This window comes from Gossypium arboreum, chromosome 9 (genome assembly GCF_025698485.1).
Source record: "Gossypium arboreum isolate Shixiya-1 chromosome 9, ASM2569848v2, whole genome shotgun sequence".
Lineage (NCBI taxonomy): Eukaryota > Viridiplantae > Streptophyta > Magnoliopsida > Malvales > Malvaceae > Gossypium > Gossypium arboreum.
This window is the reverse complement of record NC_069078.1, coordinates 66,669,601-66,688,570: the sequence shown is the minus strand read 5'-3', so window position 1 is coordinate 66,688,570 and position 18,970 is coordinate 66,669,601. Positions and strand designations below refer to the sequence as shown.

Sequence of the window (18,970 nt, the reverse complement as noted above, 5' to 3'; positions counted from 1 at the left end):
TTCAAATTCTTTACTTTTAAAAATTTTATTTTTAATTTGGTTAATATAATGTTTAGAACTTTGAGTTCGGATTTAGTATTCAATTTGGTACTTTAGGTTTATTTTGTCTCAAATTAATATTTGAGTTTGGCTTCAATGTTCACTTTGGTACCTGCTTTTTTCTCAATTTGATACTTTAGTTACTTTTTGTCTGATTTAAGTACCTAAATTTGTTTCAATGTTCAATTTAGTACCTAAGTTTTTTCTTTTGTCCCAATTAAGTATCTATATTTTTTTACTATAGCACACATATCAAATATTCATTAGGACACATGATTTTGTTTGTTTTAAACATTTAAGCCAAAATCAATTATCAAGTTGGGAAAAAAACACTTGGGTGGCAAATTGAACGTTAAAGCTAAATGTAGGTAGCAAATGGAACATTAAATCTTTTTTTAGGTTAAACAGCCGGCCGCCAGGTTGTCGGGTTTTAGGCTTTTTAATCGGGTTTTTAAATATTAAAAAAGGAGATGGACTTGGGAAGTTGGGCCTATTTATAATGACCATGCGTATTGTCAATATTTTTTACTTATTTTTTGTTTTTGTTTTTCATAATGTTTTTTAAAAAAAAAAAAGAACAGAAATGCTGATGATATTTGGAATGTCAAAATATGGTTCAAGTGACTCACTCTTAATTTAATCTTACTTTTCAGATTTTAAAATTAATATACAACTATGATTATTGTTAAAATTTTTCTATTAGATTTATTGTTAATGAACTTAAATTTAATAAAAAAATTAACAATGTTCATAATTAATAAATTGACATTAAGGGTCTGTTTGTTTGTTTGCATTTGATTTTCCGGAAAATGTTTTCCACATTTTACGCTGTTTGGAAGCCTGAAAATAATTTACATTTGGAAAATATTTTCCAAAACATGGGTAAAATCTTCTCTATTTTACGGAAAATGTCTTACAGATTATTTTTCCGTAAGACATTTTCCATCTCTTCATCCAGGTAAAATCTTCTCCCTTCCTTCCGTTCTTCATTTCTTTCTCTCTTTCTCTATTTTTGCAAATCACATTCCTCTTTTTCTCTCTTTCTCAGGCAAGGCAAATCTGCAAAGGCAAATCTCTCTTTCTAAGGTACGATATTGTTCTTTTTTTTTCTGAGTTTGGGTAAAATTTTGTGAAATACATGTTTTTCTGTGAGCAGTAGAGAAAGGTTTTTTTACAAGACGCCTCTCCATCGTTGTAAATGTCTTCAACTTCTTCATGGATTCCTCTTAATAATTTTTGTGTTTTTGTGTTTTAAGTGTTTCCTTTTTCTCTTTTCATATTTTCTTTGTGCTTGTTGCATGGAAGAAGAAATGGTTTGGGTTGTTTATGCTTTCGATTTTGGTTCAAGAATGTATCACAAATCATTTTGCAGATAATGTTAGGTTTTTAAACCTCCAAGATAAATTTATGACACATTTCATTTTTCCTTTGTGTTTGATCCATGCTTTGTAATCTCGTTAAAACCCATGTTGTTGTACCTTAGGTTGGTTCTTGTTTATCGATTTCATTCTTTTTTTTTTTGTACAAAAATTATCCTGTCCATAGGGAATGCAGATTTTGGTGATCAGTAAGCAAAAGAAAAGTTTGTGCATCTTTGATCCATTGGGTTTTTAGGATGATTGTAAAGAGAAATAGAAAGATTCACTGCCTGTTTTTAGCATTCAATTGTATTTTTCTCTGAAGCAATGTCAATGGTTGTCTTGTTGCATATACAATTAATTTTACCTTTCTATATGTTCTCAACTTTCTTTCATTACGATTCACAGATTAGATGCTCTTGTCTTTTGCATGTATAAACAAATGAACATAACAATAACATATAGTGGTATACCATATAATTTTGGTTTATATATATTAACAACATGTTAATAGGAAACATAAAAAACTTTCAAAGACATTCACCTTTATGTTGAGTGCTGCGATGTGTGTTTTGGAGCCCATTTCATCCTAAGATTTATTCATTGCTGTATGTTTTCTTATAACATCATTCAGGCAAAACATGGATGAGAAAGTTGTTGTATAATTCTTATTTATGGATGGTACTGCAGATTTTAGTTTATCAAGGGACAGATTAGGCATATTTTGTGACAAGTTGCTTGCAGATCCTTCCCATTTATTTGTAGGATAGTATCAAGTTAACATATGCCTCTTGATGGATGCAGTTCAATGAAATGAAAATTTATAGGACAAAGCTTGTACTGCTTTAATGTTATATTCTTATTTATATGTTTTTGAAATGTTTATTACCTGGTATTGGTATTTTCTGGCTTGTATGCATAGGATGATAAATATCCACTGCAGGGAGAAATATAAGCTTTGGTTATATCTGATAAAGTAAATCATATTATTTTAAAGATGTTTTTGTTAATTCATATCGTGCAATCATGCTACGATATCCAGTTAGGCCTAAGCCAGATTTGTTTACCACGTTGCTGGGGGAGCTTTAGATTTTTGCTTGCTAGGTTTGGTTTTGTCATTTACTTTCTCCAATGCTGATTTTTAGCTGGTTAAAATAGCCATAAAAATCCCTGTACTTTTCATCAATTTGAAAATTAATCCTTGTACTTTATTTCTAACAATTTAATATCTCTACTTTTTAGATTTCAAAATTCAAGTCCAATTGTTAACACTCAACACTGTCAAAATTATTTTTTAGTTACATGCTTATCAAGTAAATATCTTTTTTTAATTTCAATATATCACACTAATAAATTTAACTATATTAATATTTGGACTTGAATTTTTAAATCGAAAAATGAGAAGAATTAAATTCTTGAAATTAAAAGTATAGAGTGTAAATTTCAAGTTTATAAAAATTACTAACATATTTTAATCTTCCGTGTATCTTGTGGCTGTGGCTGGCTTGTATTTTTTTTTTTTTGTTCAACACCTGTGGCTGTCTTGTAGAAAGCTACTATAAGGTATGTGTAAACTGCTTTGGCAAAATATGTGCTAAATTTGCGAGTCATAGTGATGTGTGAGCTGTGTAATGTGTGAGCTACAATGATGTGCGAGTTGTGTAATGTGCAAGCTATGTAATGTGTGAGCTGTGAAAATATGTGCTAATTGTCCTTGTATTTCTAGCTTTTCTTTGATTTTTTTGTGTTGAGATTTTCATATTCACTATGGTATTCAGAACTCTCGTGTATTGATCAGAGAATGATATTGGGTGTATGCTAGTTGATTTCTAGTTCTCTATTGGGGCAGCATGAATTCTAGTTGTATTAGTATCAGATAAAAATAATAAAATAAAATAACATTTAGCATGAATTAATGATATTATAAAAATAAAATAATAAAATAATATCAAATTAAAATATAAATATTAATTCTTAATTCATAAATTTAAATATAATAAATAAACAAGGACCATAATTTAACCTAAAATAATCTATACTAACATAGATTTAATAAAAATTCGACATTATTAAAGGTTTTTTTTCAACTTTTTTAATTAATAAAAAATAATTTCAGTCGTTATAATTATTTTAATAAATATATATCTTTAAAGTCTTGACTTTTGGATATCTTCATGAGCTACTAGTGTATTAGATATCAATTTTCATATCTATATGTATGCACTTTAGTCATGGTAGCTTTATTCATATATGTGATCTTATGAAAAGCTTGCACCTTTTTTGTAGTGATCAAATATTTGTGTGGCATTGTTTTGTGTAGATGGATTGTAGTCAACATCAAAATGTAATTGCTGTAGTCGTGGCTTCAGTTTTAGCTTTTGGGGCTCTTTGGATTAAAAAATTAAAAATTAGGAAGGAAATTACTTCTCACCCTCGTGTAAATCGAGATTATGAAAGAGAAAATTATATTAATAGTATTTTATATAGTGGTGACCAACATTGTATTAATATGATAAGGATGAGACCGATTGCCTTTTTTAATTTGTGTGATATTCTTAGTAGGAATAGTTTATTACAATCAACTAAATCTGTGAATATTAGGGAGCAAGTAGTGATATTTTTACATATAATTGGTCATAATGTAAGGTTTCGAGTGATTGGATCTAGATATTATAGATCAACTGAGACAGTTCACCGTTACTTTAGGATTGTATTGAGAACTATTTTGAAATTGTATAAACTAGTTATTAGATCACCTGATGAGTCAACTCCTAGTGAAATTAGAAACAATCGAAGGTTTTATCCTTATTTTAAAGATTGTATTGGAGCATTAGATGGAACTCATGTTCGTGCATCCGTTCCACCTAGCATTGAAGGAAGATTTCGTAGCCGTAAAGGGGGGACGACACAAAATGTATTGGCTGCCATTACATTTGATTTGAAATTTTCCTATGTTCTAGCTGGTTGGGAAGATAGTGCACATGATTCTCGTATTTTAAGTGATGCACTTTCACGCCCAAGAGGATTAAGAATTCTAGAAGGTAATAATTATCATTAAATACCAAATAGTTCTAATAAGCTCATAATTTATTAGTATTAATTATGTTTTGTAAAATTGTAGGCAAATATTATCTTGTTGATGCTGGATATGGCATCCGAAATGGATTTATTACCCCATATTGTGGTGTCCGATATCATTTAAAAGAGTTTAGTGCTCAGGGGCCTGAAAATGCAAAGGAACTCTTTAATCTTCGACATTCATCATTGTGAATCACTATTGAACGTGTTTTTGGGATTTTGAAGAAACGGTTTCGTGTATTAGATGCTGAACCATTTTGAAATTTTCAAACTCAATTAGATATAGTTTTGGTTTGTTGTATCATTCATAATCATATCATGGGAGTTGATCCTAATGATTTACTTAATCAAGGATTATACGAGGAGTCTTAGTCTGATTTGATAATACCAACTCTTACGGAGCGAGAAGAAAGAGAAGAAGCAAGAGAATGGTCTGCTAAGAGAGACGAAATTGCACAAACTATGTGGACTGATTATATGGCTAGAAATATTAGGTAGGTTTAGGTCTTAGGTTTGTTGTTTCAATGTTATGTATGTTTTAGTATTAAAATTGTTCTTTTTTTGTTAATGTTTGTTGGATAATGATATTAAAATTTTAGTTTGTTGGATTTTGAAATTATTATGTCTTGAATTTGTTGGATATTGATTATGTTAAGCTTGTTAGATATTGAATTTATTATGTTTTAAGCTTGTTGGATATCGAAATGATTGACAATGACAATTATTAATGTAGAATGGGTAAGGGCAACAAAGAAGGGACCTCCAAACAATTCAGGTGGACAAAATCGATGGAACATGTTTTTCTTGAAATTCTAGCAGAGGAGGCCCAGAAAGGAAATAAGCCTTCTAATACTTTCAAAACAGTTTCTATTAAACGAGTTGTCGAAGCTATTTCTGAAAGATTCCAAGTCCAATGCGATGCGAAGCATGTGGAAAATCATTTGAGGACTGTAAAAAACCAATGGCAAATTATATGCAAAATTCGAGGTGAAAGTGGTTTTGGATAGGATGATAACATGAAAATGATCACATGTGATAGAGCGACATATGATGCAACAGTGATGGTAATATATGTATATATATGTTAAGTATATTTCAATTGTTTTATACTTGTTATTCTAATTGTGTATAATATCCAACAGGCACACAAGAAGTATGAACCATTTTTGAATAAAAGCATTGATCATTATGATGAAATGGCTTTGGTTGTTGGCAAAGATATGGCAACAGGAGTTTTGCGAACATTTCTTGACATAAATTTGGATGATGGTAACCAAGATTCAATTGCCTCTAGACGCTACAATGAAGAGGATGAAGAGGTAAGAACAAATGTATCTTCATCTGCACATCCAAACGTAAAAGAAAAATGTTCAAGAAAGTGTCGTTGATCAACAAGTTAAATTTATGGGTGAACAACTTGGCAAAATTGCTAATGCTTTGGAACAATTTATTGCGGATAAGACACCACGACTTTACGAACAAGTGATGTCGATGGAGGAAGAAGGATTTCATGATGACTTCTTGTGTTCGTGTTTGATTATCTAGTGAGTCATGAATCCGAAGTAAAGCTTTTTAGTTAAAAATAAGAAGCATAAAAAATTTGGCTTCAAAATTTAAGGTTGAAGATATTGATACTTTTATGTGGTGTAATATTTAGTTATGCACTTGGACAATGTTGTTATTATGTGGTGTACTACTATAATTATGCATTTGGATAATATTATTAATTTCTAGTATTAATTGTGGTTTGGAAGCTAATTTATAATTATTTAATCCTTGTTTTTATTTTTTAACACAATTACAAATAATTTATTTGAATTTGGTTGTTTTCAATTTATGAAGGTTAATATTGTAGCTTAATAATTGGGTATTATTATATATTTAATTTAATTTATTTATTTATAAATAAATCATTGCAATATATGTAAAAACAATTTAAAATATAAAAATTTATTAATATGTATATAAATTTATTAATATATGTAATAAAAACAACTTTTACGGAAAATATTTTCAGGAAATCTGCCAAACAACAGAAAATATTTTACACAGCTTCATCCAAACACCAGAAAATATTTTCAGTAAATCATTTTCTAAAAAAGTAAATCATTTTCCGAAATCATTTTCTGGAAAACATTTTACTGGCAAACAAACAGACCCTAATGGAATGACATGTTAATATAATTAAATATTAATCGATAAATAAAAATAATAACTTAAGCCCCCGTTCGGGAAAAGTTCTTCTACATTGCAGAAGCAATCCCAAACAAGTAAAGCACTTTCAAGAAGTGCTTATCAAGCTAACCGGAAAAGTTAGGGAAGAGCAGCTTTTGCTGTTGGTTTGTGAAGGAATGGAAGCTTATATTCAAGCTTCCAGCTGCTGGCATTTCCAAACTTTCAGACCCTTCTGCTACATCAAAATTGCAGAGCAATTCTTCAAGGTATGGCCAACTTCTTCATCAGTCTTTTTTTTTTTTCTCTGTATTTAAAATGATATTACTGTAAAAACAATTATATGGCAAGTACCAAAGTTAGGCTTAAACCTACCTACATGAAGTGTTTGGTATCTTCTTGGTATTGAAATTTCAAAGGTTGGAATCGATAAGTCAATACTTTATAATTGTACTTTTAATATCTAAACAAATACACAACAACTCTAGATACATGCAACATTTTTAAGGTAACATTTTACGTGTATAATATTATACTTGTTATTATCAAATATTCACGTCTACTAAATATTTAGGATTGCATATGTACAAGTTGATGATACACATATTACAGTAATTCTTTTACCAAATGATTAAATTTCATTGTCGGAAGAAAATATGTTCCAAACTCAGCGTGTTATGACTATTTGTGATTTCAACATATGCTTTACATTTATAGTGGTTGGATGAGAAGGATCACCGAATGATACCAGAATATTCCTTGATCCAAGACTAAAATTTCCACACCCACAAATGATAATTTATTTATTTTATTTATTTATTAATATAGAATATAAGTGCTTTAATTAATTGGTTATTATCTTATGACATATAAGGAAATTTTATCTTGTCGATTTTGGATATCTCCAATTGAAAGATTTCATCGAACCATCTAAAAGAGAATAATATAATTTTCTTAATTTTAGTAGAGGTTAACATATATTTGGTAAAAAGGAAATATTCAATCATGTATATTCATCATTACATAATGTGATCAAGCGAACCTTTATTGTACTTAAAGTAACGGATCATTTTGAAGGATATGCCTAGTTATAGTTTTGAAAAACAAAGGTTAATTGTTGTTGCTACAATGGCCGTACAAAATTTCATACGAAAACATGGAGGTGTACATTATGTGGATTTTATGGAATATGAAACTAGAGGGCATATGAGAATATTATAGAGCTAGAAGCAAGGGCGAAGCCAAAACAATCTTTTAGTGGGCCAAATAAAATATTAATTTTTTATAGTCTATATCTTTATAATTTTTAAAAGATTAGATTGAATTTTTATAATTTTAGAGGGGACAAAGTACAATTTTACTTTTACTAATTTAAAATTTTTTAAAAAATTTAAAAACTTAAATAATAACTTTACATTTTAGGGGGGTCGAGGCCCATATCAGCCTCCTTCTAGATTCGCCATTGGCTAGAAGATGTGGGTGATGAAGAGAGTAATGATGACTATGAATTCAACAATTCATATGGTTGTGAAATTGTAGTTTCATGAGTTTTCTTTAATATAGATACGTTTATAATGCATTATTTTGGTAATATTTAAATCACATATATGCATGGATTCAATAGTAATTGTTATTATCGAAGTAATAGTAATATTTATTATATTAGTAACTCGTTTTTTATCCCGTATGTTGCACTTGTTGATTTTGTGTTTATAAATTAAAATATATGATAATTTTTAAATTTTTAAATGAATTTTAATTAACTAGAGTATAAAAATATATATTTAATTTGTATATATGTTTAATTAACAAATCATAATGTGTTTTAACATATTTTATCCATTTTCAAACATCTATGTAACTTTTATAAAATTTTAAAATTAAACAATTTATTTTAAAATATGCATGTTAATTGTTTTAAAATTTTAATTTTTAAAAAAATTATGTAATTTCATAAAAACCATGATATTAGAAATTAAGAATGGAATTACTTGTTTAAAGTTGTTTATTATTGAAAACTTTATTATTTTTATTGATGACAAGAATAAAAACTAATCCAAAATCAAAGTTTCCATTTTTGCTTACTTTCTTTATATATATATATATATATATATGATTATATTTTTGAAAAATCATGTAAATATTTGATTGACAGATTAAAAATATAAAATCAATAATAATTAATCAATAATGATATATTATTGTATTAGTTGTAATTTTGAGCCCTTTATATATCATGGTTATCATATGATGTTTAATACTGTGTTGAACTCTCATACAGACACAAATCTTTTGTCATATTTTCAATTATGTATGTAATATTTGATTGATAGGTTATAAAACTCGTAGTTATAGAGTAATAATTTTTATCCTATAATTATATTTGATTGACAGGTTAAGCAATATAAAATTGGTAATAATTAATCGATAATGACATGTTGTATTAATTGCAATTTTGAGCTCTTTATATATCGTGATTATCATATGATGTTTAATACTTGTGTTAACCAATGAGATCATTTTTTAAAAATAATTATAATGTTAATATGATTTCACATATTATCGATAAAGCAAATGTAATTATCATTATCGATTGATGTATCGTTTGATGTGTTAATACATCATCAATAAAACAAATATAATTATTGGATTAAAATTGATATATTTAAATGTCTCATTAGTGCAATTATACACCATCATTAAAATTACAAATAAATTATAATTAAAAATAGCAAAAAATCATATTTAAAACGTAATTATAAAAACGAAACCCACTTTAAATATAATTAAAATAGGAAACATTTTAAAACTCAAAGAACTAACCTAGAACTCAACGTTTTCATATATGCTTTCATATCTTCTTTTATATTATATATACATATGATGTCTAATATATTATTTATATTCTTAAATTAAATTACTTAAATATTATTTAAATTAACCAATTTAATAGTAATTGTATCGCTTTTGAATTGAATTTGTATTCATGGATGGAATTAATATTTATTGTTAAAACATGATTTTCTTTTTATTTTTCAATATCATGTTTAAAATAAATATTTTAACTTTCAACTACAATTTTTCATAGCGATGTCAAACATCTAAAATTAACAAACTACACTTTTTCAGATACTTTTTTCAATCGTGGTTTTTCCAGACACTTTTTTCAATCGTGGTTTTTCAAAAACACTTTTAAACCATAATAGCAATGCCAAACTACGCATTAATTTTCAAAAACAATCCAAAGCCAATTCCCAGTACCAAAAGTTGAAAATTTTCAATTCTTTTTGAAATTGTGAGTTAAATATCACTCAAGTATTTAATTGAAAAAAAAACCAACTAAAGTATCAAATTAAAAAAAAAAAACTTCATATACTAGAGTAAACATTCGAACAAATCATATAAATCTGCCATCATATTTGACATGTTATTTTCCAATTAATTTAAAGAGACATAGATTGAAAAAGGCATCGACTAAATTTACGTGTTATATTATTTTTATCAAATTTTGTGTCCATCAAGAAGTATAAATTGATGTAAATATTTATCTTTGTATGCATTACTAACAAGAATCTTTATTTGAATAACTTTCTTTAAATATAATGTGAGAGTATATAATAAAACTATATCTGTATCGTGTGAATAAGTACTAACCTTCTAATTATGTTGATGTCTTCAAAATTTACTAAAATAAATAGTTTTATTGTTTAGTACAAACTTATCATAAAAGTTTAATTTTTCATGTCCATCCAATCACTTTCTCTTTTAGATTTGTGCTTTATTTGTATGAATTTCTTTTAGGTAGCGTTAAACTTTATTTGAATATAGATTTGAAATTCATTGTTTTCGAATATTTCAAGGAATTAAAATATTCTAAATACAAGATTTTGAATAAATTTAGATAGTTTGGATTTGGATTTTAATAAGCTTTTCCTTAAAAGGGAGTTAATTTAAAGCTTTAAAAGTATTTAGAAATAAATTTGTAAATTCCAAGTAAAAAGTATATTAAAGCTTATGTAGTTTTCAGGTCTAGCAACTTAGATGATTAATGTATAATTTGGCTGTGAAATTTAATACCTTTTTTATTTGGTACTTGAGACAAAGCCAGTGCTCTGTAAATGTTCTATTTTATATTTTTTATGTCAATTTTATGATTTATATTAAAATTTATGACTATTTCTTCCACCAATGTTATTTTAAAAGTTTAAATTTATATCTTTTTTAAAATATAATATTCTTTACCATTACACTCAACAATTATTAATACCTATCAATGTTGCACTGACTATTTGACAATGACTATTTGACAATGTCCCTCGTAAAAGAAATAAAGCAATTAATATTTGGTAAATGAGTTGCGCGGCAAAGAAAAAAAAAATATATCAAAAAATTTTCAAGTCCAGGCTTATATTCAGGATAGGCGAAACTAGAAAAAATTTTAGGGGGCAAAATTAAATTGTAACTTTTACGATAGAAAAAATACAATTCCATCATTTTTAATGGGCTATATCTTTAGAATTTTTAAAGGACTAAATTAAATTTTTATATATTTAGGAGGGCCAATGTGTAATTTTATATTTACTAATTTAAAATTTTAAAGAGGCCATATGAAAATTTTTCCATTCTAGGAGGGTCGGGGCCCTGCCAGCCCCCCAGTTTCGTCACTGATTCAGGACTAGTCCAATCTGATGCAAAAACTCGTTTCAATACTTAAAATATTAATAAAAAATTAAGAATACATTCTAAAATGATATAATTTCATAATTAGATTTAATTTTTATTATTAGTTAAACTAAATCGAGTTCAAGTTTAAAAAAAAAATTATCCAAACTCAGGTCGAGCCTACCAAGCCGATGAACTATCCAACATTTAGACAACTTGAGATGGATTTGAGTGAAAAAATGGAAATGCTATAAATTTAAATAATTTGGATTTAAAAATAAAAAATATATATTAAATATTTGGATTTGAAAATCTCAATCCATTTTTTCCTCAACAGGGCATTTGGTTTTTCTTTTGAAGTTCGTCCATATGCATAGAGAAATTTTAGTATTAATTCTATAGATAATTTTAAAATTCATGTAACTATAAATATAATTAAATATAAAAATACTAACAAATAAAAGTTAACAATAAAACTATAGGCAAGAATACTACAAACCCCCTTCACTATACCTTCATTTACATTTTAGTCGTTCTACTGACAAAATGAACAATTTAACTTTATATATTAGTTGGGTAAGTAAAACAACCCTTCATTAAAATTTAATGTTTATATAAAATATATTTTGAACAAATTTAACTCTTAATTTTTACACCTTATTTAATTTAACCCCAATTATTTTATTTAAAAATTTTAAAATTAAAAATTATAATTTTTTAAAATAAACCATTAAAATCTTACGATATTATTATTTTTAATAAAAATTATAATTTCAAGTTTTCTTATGACTTCTTTTGTAAATAATATATTTGCGTGAATAATCTTCTAAATTTTAAAAGTGACTTACTACAATTCTCATAAACGAATGCTCAGTAATTCACAATTTCGAAATAAATTTGCTTAAAACTGACAGCATTTAAAACGTTTAAGACAAAAAATTGTAGGGCTTTACCCCGCAGGGAGCCCTTCCAGAAATTCTCGAAGGCCAAGGCGGAACCCAGGCCTAAGAGGGGGTTTGGAAATAGTTTTCAACCAGCAATAGACGCGCCTCGGTTAGAACCTCACTAGCTGCGTCATTGCCCCAAGCGCAAAGATACCTTAATCTCTCGCTTTGCCCAATCTTTTTAAGCGAGGCAAGGGGCCGTTATGTATTTCGGCATCGATGAGGGATATCACGCCCAATTACATTGCTACCATACAATACCAATAGGTACTCGTATCTCAACTACAATATCACGTATATTGCAAACATTAGAATGGTCGATTTTTAATTTCAACGATGGAGATTCCATTTATAATAGTTTCAATAATGAAAAAAATAGAAAAAAGGAAGGAAATATATGTTCTTTCATACTTTTGCGATTCAAAAGAAATATCCATTTATTTACACTTATTGTAAATTCACTTTGAACTGCTGATAGTATAAAACTTTCATTTTACTATTTCCTTTTGGACTGTCAAATCAGACAGTGCATATACAAACCAAAATATCCAGTCTGCAGGCCACTTATAAAGGCATATCTAAGCACGCACTTTTCTGTTTTTCATTATCGTTTCCACTTTTTAAAAGGTAAAAAAGCAATAAGTAATCACACTACAGACCTCTTAATTTTTATTTTTAGATAGAAAACCTCTTAATTTTAGTAGGGAAATGAATTTGAGTTGTAGTCTTGTACATACATATGGTTGAATCGATTACCAGTTATGTTTTTTATGATGCTTTGATATATGTGGCTGCAATGGCTCGAAACAAGGCCTTACAATACAAGTGACTGCAATGTCAGCTTTTTTCTGCAACATGTGAAAGAAAACGAAATAGGACCACTAAGATAAAATTCAGGGACCAAAATGAAAAGTATAGAACTTATATATCAGGAAGAGGCCGCGCGTACGCAGGCCCCAACTACCACAAATTATGACGTAGGCTCTCCCAACTTGGGGAGACCTTAGGGGAGCACCCCTCCCAAGTGCAATGGAAGTCACTACCCCAGGCCATGGAACTTTCTGATCATCCATTGACCCCGTCCAGGTAAGTATGTTGTAATGTAGCAGCTTGCCTTATATTTATATATTTAGCGTTTTGCTCCACTGCCATCACCCGGCGTTGTGGGATTTATCATCTCAGCAGTTAATAGCCCTCTTCCCTCTTTTGAAGGCATCTCTACTTGCATTCTTTCTTTTTTTCTATTATTATTTCCCTTAGTAAAAAAAAAATTCAGAGTAGACCTCTTATTTTTAATAGGTCTCAAAATGTAAATTCATATTGTATTTTAGGTTAAAGTTAAAATTTGTCATTATATTTTATTTTGATTTATATTTATTATTGTACTTTTGAGGGTAAATGTATTACGGAAGCCAGTATATAGGGGCGGATTGTATTTTGGTGCCCTCTACTAAAAAAATAGGTAAATTAACTCTTATATATTTCGAAAAATGTAAATTAATTCCTCGTTAAATTCAAGTTGAAAATTATTTTTATGGTAAACTATAAAAATGGTCACCCAACTAAGCCTTTCGTTCTATTTTTGTCACCCAACTATTAATTTTTTTCATTTAGTCACTAAACTTTTTAAAATTAAATATTTTAGTCACTTTGAGCTAATGTGAGCTTTTATTGTACTTTTACCCAAAATTAGTCCTTTAATATTTATAGATTTTATCAATTTGATCATAAATATAAAGAAATTCAATAAATTTAGCCCTTAATGTTTACAAAATTTGTCATTTTAGTTCTAATTTTTTTAAAAAATAAAAAATTTGGCCCTCAATATGTACAAAATTTGTCAATTATTCATAACTCTAAAAATTAAAAAATATTTAAAGAAATCATTTTAGCTCTTTATAACCCATCGGCTAACCCATATAAGATATTAAAATAAGATAAAGAGTACACTCTTTCAAGTCATTCGCAAAAGAACTCTAAAAAGTTGGGATAAAACACAAAAATATTTAAGACCCCCCAAAAAATAAAGGCATTAAAATGTTATCTACTCCAGTAGTAATACAGCCAATTATTCCATATAAGTTCCAAATCAATTGGTTTGGTCCAATGTGAAGCTTAAATTATAGTAAAAGAAATTGTTGCAAGTGACTTGAAAGAGGGTACTCTTTTTTCTTTTTCTAATATTTCATCTGGATTAGCCGACGGGTTATAAAGAGCTAAAAATAATTTTTAAAATATTTTGTAATTTTTAGAGGTAGGACTAAATTGACAGATCTTTTATTGAGGGCCAAATTTGTTGAAATTTTTAGGATTAGAATTAAAATGACAAATTTGTGAATGTTGAGAGCTAAATTTGTAAAACTTTATAGGGCTAATTTGGGGTAAAAATACAATAAAATAAAGTCCACATCAACTTAGAAGGTCTAAAACATTTAATTTCAAAAAGTTTAGTGACTAAATTAAAATTTTAACAGTTCAGGGGCCAAAATAGAACGAAAGGCATAGTTGGGTGACAATTCTTATAGTTTACTCATAAAAAATAATTTTCAACATGTATTTAAAGTTGCATGTCATCATTTAACAGATAAAATTCAACAAAAGGGCATATTTGCATATTTTGAAATGTACAAGAGCTAATTTGCCTATTTTTTCAATAGAGAAGCTGAAATGCAATTTGCCCTTAAGTACAGGAGCTTCCCTAGTACTTTTACCTACTTTTGAGCTAAAGATAAGTTTACTATTATATTTTAACTTTATCTTAAATTTTGTCACTTTATTTTTGTTTAATTTAACTGTCACTAAAATTTGAATTTTTTTATTGAGTTATACTATTCAATTTTAATTTAAAATACTTTGAAGACAAATTTAATAAAAAAAATTTAATCTTTTTGGATAAATTTCAAAAGTATACATGAACTTGGATCAAATGTGCAATATAATATACGAATTTTGATTTAGTGCAATTCTATACATAGAACTCTGATGTTGATTCAATTTTCACATAACACTTACAACGTTAGTTATGTGACACTATTTTCCTTAAAGTCATGTGAAAATTGTTGATTGACATTTTACTAAACTAAAAATTAATGAGTAAATGTTAATATTTCCACATAAATTTAATTTATTCTTGGAAATAATTTAAATTATTTCCACTTAAATTTAAATTAATTTTGTAACACTCAAACATTTTTTATGTCAAAATTCACGCCATTTCGATGACAAAGGAAATTAAATTTCTAAATACGGATATAGATTTTAGCCTCATTAATTATTAATTATATGTGACATCGAGGAAACATCAAAATTGAATTGAAATACATGTAGGTTATAATTGTGCTATGGATTTAATTGAATGAAATAAAAAAGAGGATTTTATATGAGAATTAATGGTATTAAGGTGGTGAGGAATTATAAGGGACTTGATGAGTAATTTGACAAGATGATTATTCCTTAATTTCTTATAATTAGTGGAGAGCTTTAATTTGTGTCATTTATATCCACTAATTCTCCCTAAAATCCTTCCCAACCATAGGATTAAGTACTTGACAATAATCTAGACTACTTTTGAAAGGTGTTAGGAAAGAAAGAGAAAGGCTTTTCCACTAGTTATCTATAATATATATGTAACATCCCTAATACCCTCAGAATCAGGAACAATGTTAAATCGAGAATAAATGTGTTAGAATTTAAGAATGTCATAAAGTAAAAATTAGCAGTCTTTGTAACAACCCGATTTACAGTGGTGTTGGAAAATGTAGTTTTGGGACCCGTTTCCGTAAATCGAGTTTGTAAATATTAAATAGGGATATTTACGCAGTTATTATATTGATAAATTAATATTTGGTTAAGCAATTTAGTCGAAAATGTGGTTAATTAAGGCCCAGGGACTAAATTGTACTAGTTTAATGGTTATAGATTTTTAATTAGGAAAAGGCTTGGGGACTTAAATAACAATTATACAAAGGAGTAAAATGAAAAATAAACCTATTGTAAATGGATGTTAGTGGGATTTGATGGTAGATGAAATTATGTTTAGTTAATTAGGTGATTAAGGTATAAATAAGTATGATTAAACTAATTAATTAAGATTAACTAAAATTAATCTTAGTATATAAACAAAACTTAGTCAGAAAAGATGACAAAAGTCATCATCTTCCCAAAGGCTTTACCGTCCAGCATTGAATAAAGCTTGGAAAACCTAGCTTTAACTTTTGGCCAAAAATTCAAGTACATCCCTAGCCAAATTGTCGAGAAATAGATCAAATTGGTGTAAATTTGATAGAAATTAAGCTTAAACTATAAAAAGGACCAAATTGTAAAGCTTAATTGTTAGTTTTGTACATTAGGGACCAAATTGAATAAAATGTGAAATAGTTATGAAATTTCAGTAGTAATAAGAATTAGAGGGTCCCTAATGAATATATGTGAAATTGGATTTCAATCTGAAGCTCTAGATTGAAAAGTTATAATTGTCCCAATTTTAAGGACTAAATTGAACAAATTGAAATATATGCATAAAACGATATTTGGTTATGAATTGGCCAGCAATTAACTGTGTGGTATGTTTTGTGACTATTCGTAGCTAACATCAACATAGAACCTTCGAGAGGGAAAGGTAAAACGAAAGTGATCGACGAGTGACCCAAAAACTGTAACTTGTATATTTATGATTTGTGATCATTTCAAATTGTTGCATGTGCATAATTACTGTATGAGGAAATTTTCAGGTGAGTCTATTGTGAAAATATAAACCATTATGTTGAATTGATATGAAACTCAAAGTAGATGACTAGAATGAATAAAATGGAAAATGATGTGGGATACTTGAAAATATGATAAGTGATATAGAAATTGAGTAGAAATATGCTATATGACATGATTTGCATGTGATTTGTTAATGAAATGGGATTGTGATTGTGAATATAATTGATAAATAATATATATACTAAATTGTAATGAGTTTAATATTGGTACCCTATCAGTTGTTTGGGTTGTGTCGGATATAGTTGGCATGCCATAGAATTGGATTGTATACGGGATTATGTACTTATGCACCAGGATGCACCTCGTGTGTCAGGATACACTTTGTGTGCCAATATGCGCTTTGTGTGCTAGTATGCACTTTACGTGCCAATTTACCCTACTTGGGTTTATCCAATGATGCACTTCGGTGCCAACTGGTGTTTTGGTTGGGCGATCCATGTGTCTATCTATGTCCGAGTCAGGTTGATAGGGGTTATAAATACTAAACTTGATAAATGGCGCTGAAATGAATTGATAATGATATGGAACCAATTTCATATGTGATCTATTATACATAATGGTTGAAAACGAGCCTGGAGACAGTAGTATAAATGAAATCGATTGACTCCAGAAAGAGTTCAAATGATATGGCAAACGAATTGTTGATGATAAATGAATATGAGATTGAATGTAACAATGTCATAGTTATGAACTGATAGTGATAACTAGTATGTTTTGAGTTTGGCATGATATATGTAGTTGAATTGTTTAAGCTATGGTCATGATAATAGATTTGGTTTAATAATGGTATGAGCATCCTTTATGTGTGAATAGTGATGTAATTGGGAACTTGCATTTTAATATCTATATCTTTATAATTTTAAAGGATTAAATCAAATTAAACCAAATCTATATCTATATTTTAATATCTATATTTTATAATTTTAATATATATCTATACTTTATATTAAATTGTGGATCTGCTGCAATATGTTTCTAATTTGTTCGGCTGTGTAATGTTTGACAAGTTATGTAGGGTCATTGACGAGGAAGTGGAAAGCCACTTCTCTTGTAATGTTAAAGATGTCGAGGTATCTGATATACCAACTCTTCTTAAAGATGTCGAGGTATCTGATATACCGACTCTTCTTAAAGATGTCGAGGTATCTGATATACCGACTCTTTCTCTACCTATTGTTGGTAATTCAAATCAGTCAGCCTTACTTCAAAATAGGGCAACCATTTTTGAGAAATTCACTAAAGCAATCCTTCAGGCCTAGTCTTCTGTCAATAGGGTCCTAATCGAGAAACTCCGAAATCTTGGGGCCTATGAATTCAAAGGGTTGAAGGATAAGGTGTTGGATTTGGTGCCCTAGGTGTAATATATTTGTTTGTAAATTTGTAATTTTTTTTGAACAGATTAATTAATAAAATAATTCATGGATTATATTAATATACTTTGTATAATATCCTCATGTGGTTTTTGTATACAAAGCAAAATAGAAGCAAATATTGGCTCACTGGTTGTCTAATGTTTAAACTGATACTAATGTTTAAACTGATTGTAATATGGAAAAGACAACTTATATTAGTAGATAAACCTAAATATACCCTTAGTCTAATCTGAAATGAGCAAACCGATTGAAAGATTAATATGTCGTCTATCAAGTCCAATTGGGGAGAAACCTTATCTTAGGCATCAAAGCGGTTGACTCCCAAAAGATAGAGACATAGATGTGACTAACTGAATTGACAATACATCGGATTGGACCTAAGAAGAATGGATCTTGAATCTCTTTATGAATTTATTCACTTGTGATATTCAAAGTGTGGCATACTTTAATGTTGAATGGATGATGGACTATATATGTGTGACTCGTATACTTTGATGTAAGTAAAATCCTGAGTTCAAATAGATAAGGAATCGAAAGCTGGTATGTTAGGTATACGACTTTTGCAATATAAAGCGTT

The 18,970-nt window shown here is 28.2% G+C and overlaps 1 long non-coding RNA gene and 2 other non-coding genes across 3 annotated transcripts; 1 reads left to right on the top strand and 2 right to left on the bottom strand.

Annotated features, from left to right (window-relative positions):
• The first annotated feature begins 892 nt into the window (after window positions 1-892).
• Window positions 893-5,597, top strand: LOC128280417 (uncharacterized). The gene is made up of 3 exons (XR_008270577.1): window positions 893-997; window positions 1,088-1,125; window positions 5,209-5,597. It is a non-coding gene; the product is annotated as an uncharacterized LOC128280417 (long non-coding RNA).
• A 6,657-nt stretch (window positions 5,598-12,254) lies between these two features.
• Window positions 12,255-12,405, bottom strand: LOC128281340 (U4 spliceosomal RNA). The gene has a single exon (XR_008271552.1). It is a non-coding gene; the product is annotated as a U4 spliceosomal RNA (small nuclear RNA).
• A 780-nt stretch (window positions 12,406-13,185) lies between these two features.
• LOC128281305 (U1 spliceosomal RNA) lies at window positions 13,186-13,347 on the bottom strand. The gene has a single exon (XR_008271518.1). It is a non-coding gene; the product is annotated as a U1 spliceosomal RNA (small nuclear RNA).
• Between the last annotated feature and the right edge of the window lie 5,623 nt (window positions 13,348-18,970).